The sequence below is a fragment of the Artemia franciscana genome, unplaced genomic scaffold (genome assembly GCF_032884065.1).
Source record: "Artemia franciscana unplaced genomic scaffold, ASM3288406v1 Scaffold_941, whole genome shotgun sequence".
In the NCBI taxonomy this organism is placed as follows: domain Eukaryota; kingdom Metazoa; phylum Arthropoda; class Branchiopoda; order Anostraca; family Artemiidae; genus Artemia; species Artemia franciscana.
In genome coordinates, this window is record NW_027069060.1 from 126747 (window position 1) to 142581 (window position 15835).

A 15835-nucleotide genomic window follows, 5' to 3' on the forward strand; every position below is an offset into this window, starting at 1 on the left:
TCTTGCTTTTTCAAAATCTGATATATATTCCTGCCTGTCCTTGTCTTTATTTTTCGCTTTTATTATTTTTTTTTTGGCTACTGACCCGTTTTTTTGTCTTGTGAGGTTGATTATGCCTTCAGAAGGTTCCAAGAACATATTTCGTGCATGCCTGTAAGCAAAAAAAGGTAAAAATACCTTATAAAAACTAACTTTTGTATACGACCTGCTGATGAAGGTTGAAATCAGGTCTTCATCAACCTTTCCGGCCGTTTCCAATACTTTCAATTGGGTATTTATAAGATATTTGCAAATATGTTTTTTTTCAACTAATAGTTTTTCCTGAGATGACTCATTTTAATTTCAAGGTTGGCTTCACATTCCAGTAAAAAAAAGCTATATTTACAAACAACATATTTACAAGCTTCGAGTTGGACTCTTATAAGTAAGCAAAGCTATACATAACGTTCATAAATCAGTCTATGACATTCTTGTACTCAAAGCTTTTTATATAAAAGGGATCCGGGAATTTTAACCAGTTTACGTTTAGCAAGTTGATAAAAAGTCGTCTTTCCTTCAAATTAACTGATTCTTTGAAACACTGGTTTCTTGCAATGTAGTTTCTCACGCGCTAAAATTCTAACTAGGTGCGACAGGTATCAAAAGCCGAATATCTTGCAGTGACAAGCAATCAATTTTGAATGTCCTGCAAAAAAAAAACGCTTAATCCAGCTAAAAATGCAGAATGAAAAGAATCTTCGCTTTATTCGGCGCCGGACTACTATTCAAAACAGGTGGGTGACAGTGCAACAATTGTTTTCGTAGTTTTAACTGTATCGAATCTTAAAAGCGTAAAGACACTAAAACGTAAAGAATCCTTGGTTGTGATGCGTTTGCCTAAAGTCTGAAAAGTTGAACACTGTCAAGTTTTTAGCGTGATCAGAAATTTACCCAAGGATTAGCACGGGGCTCTGGGGTTCAGGGAAAGGTTCGTGCTTGGAACAGTTTCCGTCTTTAGTAAATTTATTAAGACAAGTTCGTAATTGGGGGGGGGGTCTCATTTGATAATTAATCTGGACAGATTGGTAGTACGAAGCTCGTACCTTGCATTATTTATGCATATTTCATTTGACTGGTTAGCACTGCCATTGCCTGATCACCATATTTTAGACATAATTCTACCAAAAACAAAAGAACGCAGCTTATGTTTCCATAATGTTACTGAAGCGTGAAATTAAGGTTGAGACAAGAAACATTGTTGAATTACTGTATAACCTGTTTTTGGAACAGTGAAGCTAAGAAGTTGAGATCGATCTACCAGGGGGAGTTGTTGGGTGTGAAAATACAGATTTGTCTGGGGATATTTTTGAGGGGAAGGGTGTTATGATTTTTTGCCCGTTTAAAAAAGTTTTGAGGAAAAATAACAACTATTTATCTCTATACGATATGTAAGTAGCCGGAAATCTACGCAAACCCACTAGAAGCGCAATTCGGGAGTTCATTTAAAAAGTAATGACTATTCAAATCCCAGAAGAAACCCACCTGAAGAATCTTTCTAAATTTCTAAGGTAGTTTTTAAGAAAATATGCGATGCCCTTATTCTTTCCGGGTGCTGTGCTTTCTTTTTTGACGGTTTAATGTTTATTTTTCTTTAACAAGAAACTATATCTGTAATCTGAAACGTTTTTTCCGTATTGGCCAGTACACACTCGAGAAGTGAAGTTAGGTTAACATAACGAAATACAGCCTACCAAAGTTTTTGAAATTATAATACTTTACTTTATGTAGTAATAACTTTTAAGCTATATATTTGCATATTAGGGGGTGGGGTGCTAGTAAAGTAACTTAATCTAGCCTAATATTAACCCCCACACCCTTAATGTGCAAATATATAGCCCAAATAATGCAAGCCAATGCATTCTGTCACCTGTCATTGTGTTTGTGGTGTGTACTGGCTAATACAGAAGTACCTCAGAAACTACTATGTGAATAGATGTATTTCAATCTTCCTTCCATTTTTGAATAGTCATTTTATATACTTTCTGAAATATGGATGCATTTTTTTTTTTTAATACTTCTCAAGTAATTTTTAAGTGCGATATGACTTTTCTGGCAACGAATAAGGTAGATGGACTCCGCAACGTAAAAAAGAAACTCAAAATAAAAAAAAAAAGATATAAATATGTTTAACGGGAAATTAGGTATTGCATGAAAGGCTCAGTGCTAAAACAGAAAAGTCAGGGAAAACTACTTTCCACAAAAAGGCTTTCTAATTCAAATGACGAAGCCCGAATCACTGGCTTCAAAGATGTTAGATGTTAGACTTCCCTGCTCAAGTTAAAACATTTGCACTAATTACTTGCTTTAAGTAATAGGCTATTGCGACGTATGTTTCAGCTGAAAGGCTGAGGACACTAAACAAGACAAATCCAATTGCATTTAACGTAGTGCTGATTTATACGACAATCACACATTTTAGTCTGCTTCAGCAACCTGTGAAATACTTCTGCAAATGCTTGAACTTGATGTCAGTGAAGATTGCGTTGAACAATATTCTGTTTCAGCTGTCTTAGAATGCTGGGACTTTGACATGCCAAGAAAGGATTTGGTCCACTGGAATGATGAATCATTCTAGTTCTTCGAAAAAATGAAAAAGCGACATCTCACTAGCCAGAACACTTAATATTTTATTTCGTATGTACGGTTCCCAGCAAGGGACCTATTTCCCACTGAGGATTAATTTGATTTTTAACGAGGGATACACAAATACTATGTATGTGGACCAAGGGAATAGCTTTGAAGGCTTCCACCTTCAAAGCCATTCAAAACCGTTTGAATGAAGTCAGTCTAGGAGATTGACTAATACACATTAATAACAAAGGGATACAGTTGCTGGTGGTGTAAATAAAAGAGTCAGTTAAGATTTATTAAAGAACAACGTCAGTGTTTTCTTTTTCAATTTTTTCTGTTTCACTTTTTCGTTCTTTTAATTATTTTTTTCCTGTAAATCTATCACGGTTTAGTTCACTAATCATGGCTTCTTTCCTGTTATTAACTGGGACAAAAGGAAAAAAGATGTTTCCGTTTTGGAAAAAAGACGCAAACACGAAAGAGCAAGTGTCGTGTTCCAATATGGCCTTTTTTGTCTTTTCCAAAGTATTAGACTCTATCGTACCTTTTACAAATTAAATAAAAAAAAGTTTTTCAACTGAGAGTAAGGAGCAACATTAAAAATTAAGACGAACAGCGATTATTACTTATATGAAGGGGTTGCCCCCTCCTCGGAACCTCACTCTTTGCGCTAAGTTTGACTTTTCGTTCCAATTATTTAAGAATGACTCCTGATGCACAAGGACCGCATAATTACAATAATGAGTTTTTACAAATTCAAAAAACACTTTAGCGAAACACTTTAGGGAAATCCCCTCGTATACGTATTAATTTTTGTTATTTTTAATTTTTAATGTTACTTCTTACTTTCAGTTGAAACTTGTTTTCTTATATTTAATTTCTGATGTCTTTTGATTAATGCTGGGAAATTCAGCTCCCCTCCCACGGAAAATTCCCTTCTTCACGAGAACTCCTCCATGGAAAGATTCTCACACGTAAGCACCCATACCAGGAAACCCCCCTGAAAATAACTTTATGCTTCCCAATAGCTAATACTACAAGTAAGTAATGGACAAAGTCCATAATTTGCAGCCCTTCCCCCGGGGACTGTGGGGGTCAACTCATCCTCAAAGTACATTGTTTTTGATCTTTCGACCATGCTGAAGAAAATAGATATCTCAAAGTTTTCATCGGATAATTTTGGGTAAGAAAAGGGATGGGATGGGGGTTAGCTGCCCTACAATATTGTTCGTCCCTTAAAAAGGGCACTAGAGCTTTTGATTTTCAATCAAATGAGCCCTCTCCCGATCTTCTAGGATCACTGGTTCGATATAATTACCCCTGAAAAAAAAACAAATAAACACACATCCGTGATCTTGCTTCTGGCAAAAAATTCAAAATTCCACCTTTTCGTATATAGGAGCTTGAAACCTCTACAGTAGGGTTCTCTGATATTCTAAATCTCATGGTATGATTTTCATTAACATCACTTGATTTCTTAGGGGTGTTTTCCCCCCTCTTTTTCAAAATTAGGCAAATGCCTCAGGCTCGTAGTTTTTAACGGGTAACATTAAACTTCATTAATTTTATATATTTCGATTTAGGATCAAAATTCGATTCTTTCGATGTATCTATTATTATCAAAACTCTATTTTTTACAGTTTCGGCTACTATTGAGCCGCATCACTCTTTACTTACAGTTCGTTACTGCGAAACGTATGATAATAATGTGAGAAGTTTTTATCCTTCTTTTATCTCAATTTAATTAATTGAACAAAAGGACGTATCTGGCAAATCCGCTATCCGTCTTAAATTAAAAACGTTCTATCGATTAGTTTATATGGTTTTCTCTTATCTTAGTCGATTCCTAAGATATTAGGAAGTATTTTTTTTAAACAGTTGGAAATTAGTGCTTTTTATGTAAAAATTCGTGGTGCTGGATCATAGATGCAAAAAAGGAAACCTTGTTTTGGAAAAATAACTGTTTGAAGCCATAAAATGTGTTTTTTAATTTTTGGGTCTATTGAAAAATTAATTTTACTCAGCACACTGTGTTTTGGATTAGCGTGGCCGAAATTTGAACAAAAAAATTTGAAATTCCAATAAAAAGGACGGTCTTAAAGGACCAAAACACAAATCATGTCATAGTGTGCGAGCACAGGCTCATTAAGACTTGTATACCGTTCGATACCATTTTCGGCGAATTGATGGTGACATTTATAAATGATGCTTGGGTGTGAATGAGAACCCTAACCTGTGTCTTAAGCTCACAATAATTTTGAAAATTCATCCAACTCAAACAGATAGTAATCAGTCTGAATATCGTGATTGCTACAATCATGAAATGCAATTCCAAAATTTCACGAGGGCAGAATGATTCTGGTGTTATACATATTTTCTGCGACGTCATTTGCAGATCAAAATTAACGATTTTCGCTTTCATTCAATAGATAAAGATCAAGGATTTAAAGGTGTTACAAATGTTATTTTGATAAACCTTTTTCATACCACTTTTGACAAATTTGGTGGATATATCCCCAGTAGGCTAAAGTACATTCCCGAACTTGCAATAAAACCAAGCAAAACAAAATAAAAATAGTTCTTGCGACATTCAGGTCATTCCATTAATTTGAAAGACTTACAGTGCGGTCTTTCAGAAATGACGTTGTCTTGCCCAAGACGAAGGAACGTTTCTCAGACTTAGGTAATTTTACGAGGCAACTTACAACATCATGCTTCAAAACAGTTTTCCCCCTGTCATTGCCTGTCTGACAGTTCTCCTACGCAGCATAGATGGCTCAAAAAACTTAATTCATGTTTTTTTTATTATTATTAGAGGATTTTAACGCCCAGGTTGGTAGAAATAGGGATAGATAGGTAAATTTGGTGTAAGAAAAGAAAACAGTAATGGTTTCAGACTTCTGCAATTTTGTAGGTAACAATTTAGTTATAAACAATACAGTATTTGGTCATAAATGACCATTAGGTTATCATGACACTTACATGACGGTAGGACAGCAGACCTTATTGACTATGTTATTTTAAACTGAAGACTGAGAGGGTTGATTCAAGATGCTAGAGTACATAGGAATGCTATAACTTATTTTAAAAGTTAAGATCACCCTCTACTAGTGTTTAAGGTTATTTTAAGGCTGAAGTTTGGGAAGGGTAACTACCTTCCGGGAAGCTAAGAAGTTGGATGGGAATTTGAGAGAAACTTTCCAAGAACAGTTGATTATTAAACTGGTGAGTTTAAAATTTGACAATATAGAAGATGGATCGAATAATTTTAGGAACATAGTTTGTGAAGTCGCTGATGGTTTCTTAGGAAAGAAAGTTGAAACAGAGCTGGGAAAATTAGTGGAAATGCTTTATGTTTATTAGAGAGGAGGAAATGCTCGTTAAAGAATTACTTGAGTTGTAGAACATACGTAAATAAGAGGAATGTGAAAAAAGTGGAGTAAACTGAGGAGATGTGAAGTGGAGGTCATGAATAAAATCGCCCAAGATCTGGAATATACAGCCAAACGGCATAATATTAAAATATTGTGCTAAACTGGACTAGTCCCAGTTAATGAAAGGAAAGGAGCCACAATTGGTGAACTAGACCATGATAGATTTACAGGAAAAAATATATAAAAGAATGAAAAAGTTTGCGACATTTAGGATGTGAAGGAATATCTTCTTTGAGGAAGAACTGGTGACAGTACTGAAAGGATTAAAAAATATTAAGTCTCCATGTGCTGATAACAAGGTAAATGAGTTTCTTAAATAAGGTGGTTAATAATAAGGTGGTTAATAAATAAGGTGAGTTTCTTAAATAAGGTGGTTATGAGGTTAGAAATAAGTTACAGAAAATTATGAATACGATTTTTGAAAAAGGGAAGTACCTAGCGATTTTATGAATTAAACTTTTCTATGAAACAGATGATAAGATCGAGTGTGGTAATTATAGAGGCATTAACCTGGTTTCTGTAGGAAGTAAACTACTTAGCATGACGATACTTCATAGACTTAGAGATGTTGTAAATAAAGTTTTTAGAGAAAAGCAGTGTGGTTTTACGATGATTAGAGGATGGGGCGACCAAACTTCCAGTCTTAGATTAATAGTTGTGTCGGAGCCATCAAATACCATTAGTCCTCAATTTCATAGATTGTGAGCAAGCGTTTGATTCAGCTGATAGAAGAGCTTTAGCGAAGGTCTTATCCCTGTATAGTATACCGGACAAAAACATTAAAACTATTAGTGCTATGTATGAGAACAACACTGATGTGGTTAAGGTAAACTTGCCAGTCAGTCTCTAGTGACAGATATCATTTGGGCCCGGAGGTGAAGATACTTGGGCTATGTTCTCCGGACGCAGGACACTCTATATGCACAGCTGCCCAATTCAGGAAAGATTGGCAAAGTCTCGTGGATGCCCTGGGTGCCTCTGGTGGCAAAAGCAGATCTAAGGTCTAAGATAAGGTAGGAAATCAGTTTAGTAGCTGGTTTCTTGCTAAATCAGGAGTTAAGCATGGTTATGCTCTATCCCTTTTCATATGGATCATTTTGATGGACTTTGTCCTATGAAGCACAGCAAAGGTAAAGGGAAAACAAGAAAACAAGAAAACAAATGGGGCAGTAAAACGTACCTGTACTAAGATTATGCTGATGATTTAAGCATCTTAGGTGAAAGGGTTAGCAAATGAATGAACTCTTAGAGGCTTTCCGAGCTCAGGCTGCAAGAATAAGTTGGAAAATTAATGCTCAGAAGACGAAGTCGCTAAGGCTAGGAATAAGGGAAGGTTAAAAGATGATGCTGGGTAGCGATGACCGATTCAGTGGACATCTTCATATACTTAGATTTTACTATTAGTTTCTAAAGACGGTGGGCGCAGTGAATATGTTAAAAGTAGAATAACCAAGGCTCAGGGCGTATTTTCACAGTTGAAAACAGTTTAGAAAAATACATTTTGTTCTACGAACCAAGATTATAATCTTGGAAGCTATAGAGGTAGATTGGCTAAATGTTTCAAGAGAAATTGCATAAGGATTATTTTGGGCATCCGACTGACTGACCACATCTCACACAGTAGGCTGGGCGAAAAGTGTAGTTCAATCACGCTTTCTAGGACTATAATGAGAGAAAGCTTGAGATGGCTTAGGCAAGTACTACGGATGAAGGATTACCAAAGATTTTCCTTATCGGTCAATCATCTAGGGTCCAAAGATAAGCTGGTCAATCCCGGTCGGGGTAAGAGAATGTCGTAAGGAAAAATTTAAGGGAAAGACTTTGAATAGATTGGGATGGCAGAAGAGAGTATGCCGTCATCTTGGCCTCAGGTGGCTCGCTGCTGCAGTGAGGTGGTAGCAGTAGTAGAGCCAATATTATTGATTATATACACGTGGGTGTTACGTAATACTTAAGGGAATGTTTTTTTTCTTTCGTTGTTACGTAATTGTTTACCTATGCAAATGTTTTCTTCGAGAATTCTTTGTCTATCACGTAAAAGTTAATTTTTTTAAAAACCTGAGGGATGTAGGAATGTCCCACAGGGCACACCAGTCAAATAGAGAACCCCCAAATGCAAAAGAATTTGATCACAATCCCATGTTTACTTATGTAGATGACGTAAATTTGCGTGTCTAGTTTTGGTTCCGGGGGCCTTTATAATCCAGTGAAAACAGGTTTTGAGGGTCAACGACACTTGTTTTGCTAGAACTTACGGTCCACTTGCCTTGGTATTGGAAAAGAGTTCAGAGGTTCAATATTGTGGATATTGGTTTTTATTCCTAGTATGTTCTTTAGTAATGAATGCTTTTACTCTACTGGAAGTTGAGGGTGATAGCAGCGGCGAAATGTAACAAAGAGTACCTAATGTTGCAGTAGAAATTATCAGGGATTGTCGACTAACCCTTTTATTACTATTCCATTTTTATAAACATTTTTCTTGTTGGCTATTTTACTTGCGACGAGAATATAAAAGGAATCTTCATTGTTTGGCTTTGTTAATGGTTAGATTTGAGAAACAAAAAATCATGCGGAATTTTATGACATTAGAAAAATGTTTGATTCTAAATGATCATTTTCAAGAGTCATTACTTCAAAGGGAAATATTCTCTCAAAGAGTGCTTGATAATATAAAGAAAAACGATTCTCGATCTTTAGACTATTTAATGAGACTTGTACGTCGCGGGCCAAATGCATTTACTCAATTTATTGACATACTAATTTAAAGAAAACAAAATTATATTGTGGATTTGCTTTTGAACACTACCTAGAAATGCTCTTAAGACCCTATACAAACAACAGATAAGTCGAGGAATCTTGACCAAACAGGTTTTGTGAAGTCGCTTAATCACTTCCTCAAGGAGTAAAAGGTAAATTTATTTTATCGACCTCGAGTCAGTTTCTTTTTGGAATTGAGACAGTCAACAGTGAAAAAATGTTTTACACATGTCCGCTAGGTTTATACACATTCGTCAGTTGGTCACCTTGTAAGATTATACTATTTTTGATTTGGGTATTGACTTCTCACATGATTTGGGCATGACATTAAAATAAAAATAGCCACCATCTACCCATATATCATCTAGATCTTCACCTTTCTGAAAACGTGCCAGGGCTGGTAATATGAATTTCAAATCATAGTTGGCATTATGGATTTTAACCGGTAGAAAGTTTTGCTGCTTAACATTTTGAATTACAAGACTTTAATGAAAGTCCACGAATGTTATCCCCCCTGATAAAAATTAGATTAATTAAATGATCATTGTCGTGGACTTACCCCACTACCCTAAACATATTTCCCCTTAAAAACCCAACAAATTTCCTCATTTTTAATAGCCAACTCATCCATTGTTGATAGACTCATTGGATAATTTACGTTGTTCAGCCATAAAATTGATTTATTGGCAGTTTTAATAAGTGAAATTATGGCCAAAGCCCACACAATCTTCCCCGCCCAATGTCCAAAATACCTCTACCAACACATGGTATTACTAGCATAGCGCTCTTTGCGCATGGGCATAAGATATCGCTATGTCTTCATGTTCTTTAACATGATTCGAGCTCAATGGATAATACACGTTGCGAGTTTAGTTGTCCAACGCTGCCGTGTCACTTTGCAAGAGCAAATTCTAGAAATTCTTGAACTGCAAGATGGTGTTGTCACCCAAACCGTCTCAACAGACTGGTACTGTGACGAATACAGCGCCTTAAGTGGTGCTTTAATTTTAATACTGTGTGGAATTTTGATAGACACATTGGACACTAGCAGCATTGACCCCTACACCCCCGTTTTTACCCTCACATAAAACTTGACTAATATTTGTTATTGGAAAGAAATATCCAGTTGAGTCGGACTCTGTGGCAGGCTCGTAAAGAAGCCATACCCAGTGTTTCATCGATTCAATAGACGAAGCCTTCACAGAATATATTACCCACTTTTTATCTTTATCTTTCAAATTCAGCATCGTACTGTAAAACTTAAACAACAATCTTTAAATGTTCATTGGCCCTCCCAAAAATATCTATCCTCTTAAGTGTTACAGGATAATGCCTCTTTAAAGATTTAAAATCTACTTTAGGCAACTCTGCCCCCTCCCCACCTCAGTTAACTGCTAAATCTTCCAAAAGTGTTTTAGTAGCGTCCTTTTGTCTGCGACAAGGACTGCAAACTTGAAGCACTTTGGGCCCGTAGTGAAACGAATGCGATGTACACCTCCACAAGCCCTTAAATCTAAGGTATATTTTACACCTTCCTTCAAACTCCCACATCTTAAAACAAAGTTACATTTAAATCTAAACTTTCAGTAAATAAAAACCCTGACCCGCTTCCCGTTTCATTATAGGTGTCTACCTTGTCTAAAATATTCCCTACCCAGTTTGAAAAAAATGATCTGAAAAAACAATTATGTAAATCTGGATGAAGTATCTGCATTTTTGTTTGTATATAATGCTGTTACACTTCACCCAATTTCTTATTTAAATAAAACAAATTCTACACGAACGATGCTTTAATACTGTCCCGTCCACCCCTCTCCCGAATCTGTTTTTCCAGAAGGGCTCAAATCTTGCCATATAGGAGTGTACTACATTAATCGGACCTGAGTGGATAATACAAACTGTAAGAGTTTTTAATGGGTCTCCAATTTCAGCTCTATAAACATAAACATTGGACAAGGCAGAAATAGCTAGATACAAGTCTGATAGTACAAGGGGTGAACGGCTTCCACTTCGTCCTCCTCCCCCTGCTCACGGTAATTGAGGGAACTGGTCGCTCTCTGTTGCTCTAGGAGCTTCTCGACCTCACTGGGTGGCAAATGGTAAAACACCAAAAAATTCCGTGTCGAGGTCCATATCGGCTAGGAAACTATTTACATCAATATCGGGGAGCTCCACTAACAGGGCTCACCCCCGCACAAAATAAATTTACCCCCTTCCGCTCAATTTCCTGTGGCCCCATACTAGCACAAAGAATGTCGCAAAATTCTGATGGTGATGGCAGGACAGGAATATACGTGCCATCATTGTAGGGCCCTTGAGCTGGTGATAGTACAGTTAGGTGAACCTAAAACTAATACCAAATTTTTTCACCTTTGAAAAACTTATGATTTCATCCTGTAAAGAAGAATATATTAGGCTGGAATAGAGTATTATTAAGCTTGAAAAATAGCCTAAAGTCCTGATAACTCCCGGAGATGATCGTTTGCATAGTCATCCGGGGGAAGGCTGACCAATTGGAAGTATTAAGCCCCCATAGAATTACTGGCCGTTTGGACTTAGAGACCCCTTACTACTACTTAGAAGTTCAAGGACCAGATATTATTCCGTAAATGATGGTAGTTGCCCCCCTACCTCCAATCTTGACCTGTACGCTTCAGTTTTCTATATAAAAATTTTTGTCGTTTTAATGTCACTCTTTACTTTCATTTGAAAAAAAACTTAACTTTTTATTTAAGCTCTGTTCGGTTTTAACAGCCTACCCAGAGTTATCCTAAATGCGAGAAGGATCACCCTCCTCAAATTAATTTGAACCTGTTTTATATTGAAAGCAAGACCTATAACTCTATTATTAGAGGCACACTACCCTTCTCAATAGCATTGAACAAGGTTTCTCATAACCCTGTCACCCCCTCTCCTTTGAAATTTCTTTATGAGTCTTAATAATTTCACTTACGGGAGGAGGTGTTGGTTAGTTCTTCGCCAGGGAAATGCTCAAATAAATCCACCAAAAATTGGTCAGCCCTGTCCGTTTGCATTGCTCCCTAGCCAAGGAAATCGGTTAAAAATAGGTCGATCCAAGGTGGATTATCAATGGGAAGCTGTAAATAAAATAAAAAGTTATTTTACCTTGAAACACTTATGATTAACCTGTAAAAAGAATATTAATCTGAGGCTCAGGGCTCTCAAACTCACCATAACGCCTTTGAGTTAGCAAAAATATTTTGTTTTTAAAAAGGATATATTATTTTCATCGTGATGAATAACCTATTTTAGGACGGTTAACGCCCTCAACCCCCCACCAGAACTATCAAACAAGGTTCCCAACAACTCAGTTATTTCCCCTTTGAATAGGTACGGTTTTAGCTGGAACAGGAATATGTTTTTTTAACAGTGAGGAAAAAACCTGTTTTATTTCTTAGGGCCAGGACCCCTCCTTTTCCCTCCTAACAACTCAGTAATTTCACCATTGAAATGGTGCTGTTTTAGCTTGAACAGGAATATATTATTTTAACAGTGATGAAAAGACCTGTTTTATTTTTTTGGGACAGGGGTCTCAAACCCCTCCCTTAGAACTATCGAAAAAGCGCCCCCCCAACAGTCCCTGTTATTCTCTTTTGAAATGTTAAAGTTTTATTAAGCTGATAAGAGTGCATTATTTTAACAATGTTGAAAAAACCTGTAATTTTTTTAGAACCAGGGGGCCTCAACAAACCTCCTCCCCCTCCCAATAGAATCGAACTAGGGTCCGTGTTTAATAGTGCGTAAACTTTAGGTGGGTCCTGGACCCTCGAACAAGATCCCCTTGATATTCTCCAATCTGGACAAATTTATCTAAGACTCATAAAACGTAAACTTTTTACCGCTAAAACACACAATAAACCATCGAGCTTTTCGAAAAATATCATTATCTATGATTGTCAAATAATTTACAATCAAACAGTTCGTGGTAACGAATTGTAGTAAGGAGCGACCCGGCTCAATAGTAAACGAAACTCTAAAAAACGGAATTTCTATGCTAAAAGATATATCAAAAGAATCAGATTTTTATGCTGATTTTAAATATATAAATTTCATCAAATTTAGTCTTTGTTATCAAAAGTTACGAGCCTGAGAAAATTTGCCTTATTTTTGAAAATAGGGGGTAACACCCCCTAAAAGTCATAGGATCTTAACGAAAATTACACCATCGAATTCAGCGTATCAGAGAACCCTATAGAAAAAATTCCAAGGTCCAATCTACAAAAATGTGGAATTTCGTATTTTTTGCCAGAAGACAAATCACGGGTGCGTGTTTATTTGTTTTTTTTTATTTTTTTTCCCCAGGGGTCATCGTATCGACCAAGTGGTCCTAGAGTGTTGCAAGAGGGCTCATTCTAACGGAAATGAAAAGTTCTAGTGCCCTTTTTAAGTGACCAAAAAAATTGGAGGGCACCTAGGCCCCCTCCCACGCTCATTTTTTCCCAAAGTCAACAAATCAAAATTTTGAGATAGCCATTTTGTTCCGCATAGTCAAAAACCATAATAACTATGTCTTTGGGGATGACTTACCCCCCACAGTCCCTGGGGGAGGGGCTGCAAGTTACAAACTTTGACCAATGTTTACATACAGTAATGGTTACTGGGAAGTGTACCGACGTTATCAGTGGGATTTTTTTGGTTTGGGTGTGGGGTTCAGGGGAGGGGGCTATATGGGAGGATCTTTCCTTGGAGGAGTATTTCATGGGGGAAGAGAAATTCAATGAAAAGGGCGCAGGACTTTCTAGCATTACTATAAAAAAAAACAATGAAAATATAAACATGAAAAAGTTTTTTCAATTGAAAATAAGGAGAAGCATTAAAACTTAAAACGAACAGAGATTATTAAGCATATGAAGGGTTCTAAAAATACTTTAGCATAAAGAGCGAGGTATTTAGGAGGAGATAAATACTTCGCTCTTTATGCTAAAAGATTTTTAAATAATTTCAACTATTTATTCTACGGCCTTTCTGATTCAGGGGTCATTCTTAAAGAATTGGGATAAAACGTAACGTAAGTTACGTAAGTTATATACGTTTGTTACGTAAGTTAATTCTAAGTTACGTTTTTTTTTTACTAATAAAAACGTTCGTTAAAAATTAAAAGATCTAGTTGCCTTTTTGAGTAACCGAAAAATTGGAGGGCAACTAGACCTCCTTCCCCACCCCTTATTTCTCAAAATCGTCTGATCAAAACTAAGAGAAAGCCATTTAGCCAAAAAAAGAATTAATATGCAAATTTCATTTTAGTAATTTATGTACGGGGAGCCAAAATCAGACATGCATTAATTCAAAAACTTTCAGAAATTAAATAAAAAAAAACAAGTTTTTTTAAATGAAAGTAAGGAGCGACATTAAAACTTAAAACGAACAAAAATTACTCCGTATATGAAAGGGGCTTTTCCTCCTCGACACCCCGCTCCTTGCGCTAAAGTTTGATTCTTTCTCGCAACTCTACTTTTTAAAACAATAAAAAACTTTAGCGTAAGGAGCGGGGTGGCGAGGAGGAAAAGCCCCTTTCATATACGGAGTAATTTTTGTTCGTTTTAAGTTTTAATGTCGCTCCTTACTTTCATTTAAAAAAACTTGTTTTTTTTTATTTAATTACGAAAAGGCTGACCATCTGCTCATCGTGGCTTTACATGGGGATAGAGGACCCAACATCTTCGCCTAAGGGCTGGGATAGCGCAGAAGTGCCCGAATTTGTCACCTTGTAGGGCAGAGGTGGTGGCATTCTCATCATGGGTCACATCATCACACACCCTCACTTTCTTTGGGGGAGAAGAAAATTAGGTAGGACATACATCATACAACTACCAAATTTGTTTACATTCATTTATGTTACATTTTTACTAGTCGGAAAAACATTTTTAGGAGGGGGTCAAACCCCTACCCGCCTGGATTCAGCCTTGGCTGTGTAGTGATTTTAGTCTTGAGTTTCTAGAATATACATTTTACGATTCCAACTTTCTAAATTCTTCCAAAGACGACGTACTTTCTTTCTAGCAAACATAGTTTTAAGTACCATCGTCTTCTTTTTTCAACAGCTTGAAATTCTCAAATTTTATTACATTATGTTTGTAAATTACAAGGTGGAGTTCGTAACATTTTAATTTAACTTTGAAGTGACACTTTTCCATCTTGATTAATAGCACTGTATCAAAGCATTAGATTTCCTTCCGTCACTTGCAAAACATCATAAACCACAGATTTCGTTCCTACCTCCAAACATTTATTTTTCTTTGAATAAACCTACGAATTATCTAGAAAATGAATTCATTCTATTTTAGAGTCTATAATACACTTTTTCATCTAAGACAGTTTCACCTACATCCACATCTTGGGACTGAAGTTCCAAAATACATGAAAACATGTGTCTTTTCATTAAAATTTATTGCAAATTTGTCACCGAAAAAGCTTGTATAAGTCGTCTGGTCAGGTGCCCACTGATGAGTGGCTTCACGAACGTCGGAATGTTTCTGGGTGCTAAAATGTAATATTCATTTGCCAATGAGTTCGCACTGTTTTCATAGGGATAATTAATGACTACAGATATGTTTAGCTTTAGTGCAAAGCCCACAATTTTAGAAATGGAGTGGTAATTTAACAAATCCTCTCGTTCCATGCCAAAATACGGGATGAATAAAGGCACGCAAGGATAAAACCCTGGTTTATACACAAGCTTAAAATTTGGCAGCCTAGAATCACAAAGACGGTGTAGGGATTTATAGGAGCAACTCAGTTGCCAAAACCACTGTCTTTATTGTAGACTTTAAACGCTGCTATTTATGGCTTCAATGGAACTATTCTCCACTAGTGAAAAAGTGTTCAAGATTAGTGTGCGTCTGTGCTTAACACAGAGAAGGACATGGGATTGTGGGTCCAGATTTTTTTCAAAATTTGGTAAATTGTTTTGCCAAATCCATGCATAATTAGCGCTACAAACAATAGCAGTTTTCACGGTTTCTCTTCGCAGGAGAAAAACATATAGCCTATACAGTATAAAGGTGACTCATACA

At 36.4% G+C, this 15835-nt stretch overlaps 1 long non-coding RNA gene across 1 annotated transcript; it reads right to left on the reverse strand.

Moving 5' to 3' along the window:
• Positions 1–460: 460 nt before the first annotated feature.
• LOC136043764 (uncharacterized) lies at positions 461–15154 on the reverse strand. The gene is made up of 3 exons (XR_010621712.1): positions 15039–15154; positions 11755–11899; positions 461–685 (listed from the first exon to the last, which is right to left on the reverse strand). It is a non-coding gene; the product is annotated as an uncharacterized LOC136043764 (long non-coding RNA).
• Positions 15155–15835: the final 681 nt, after the last annotated feature.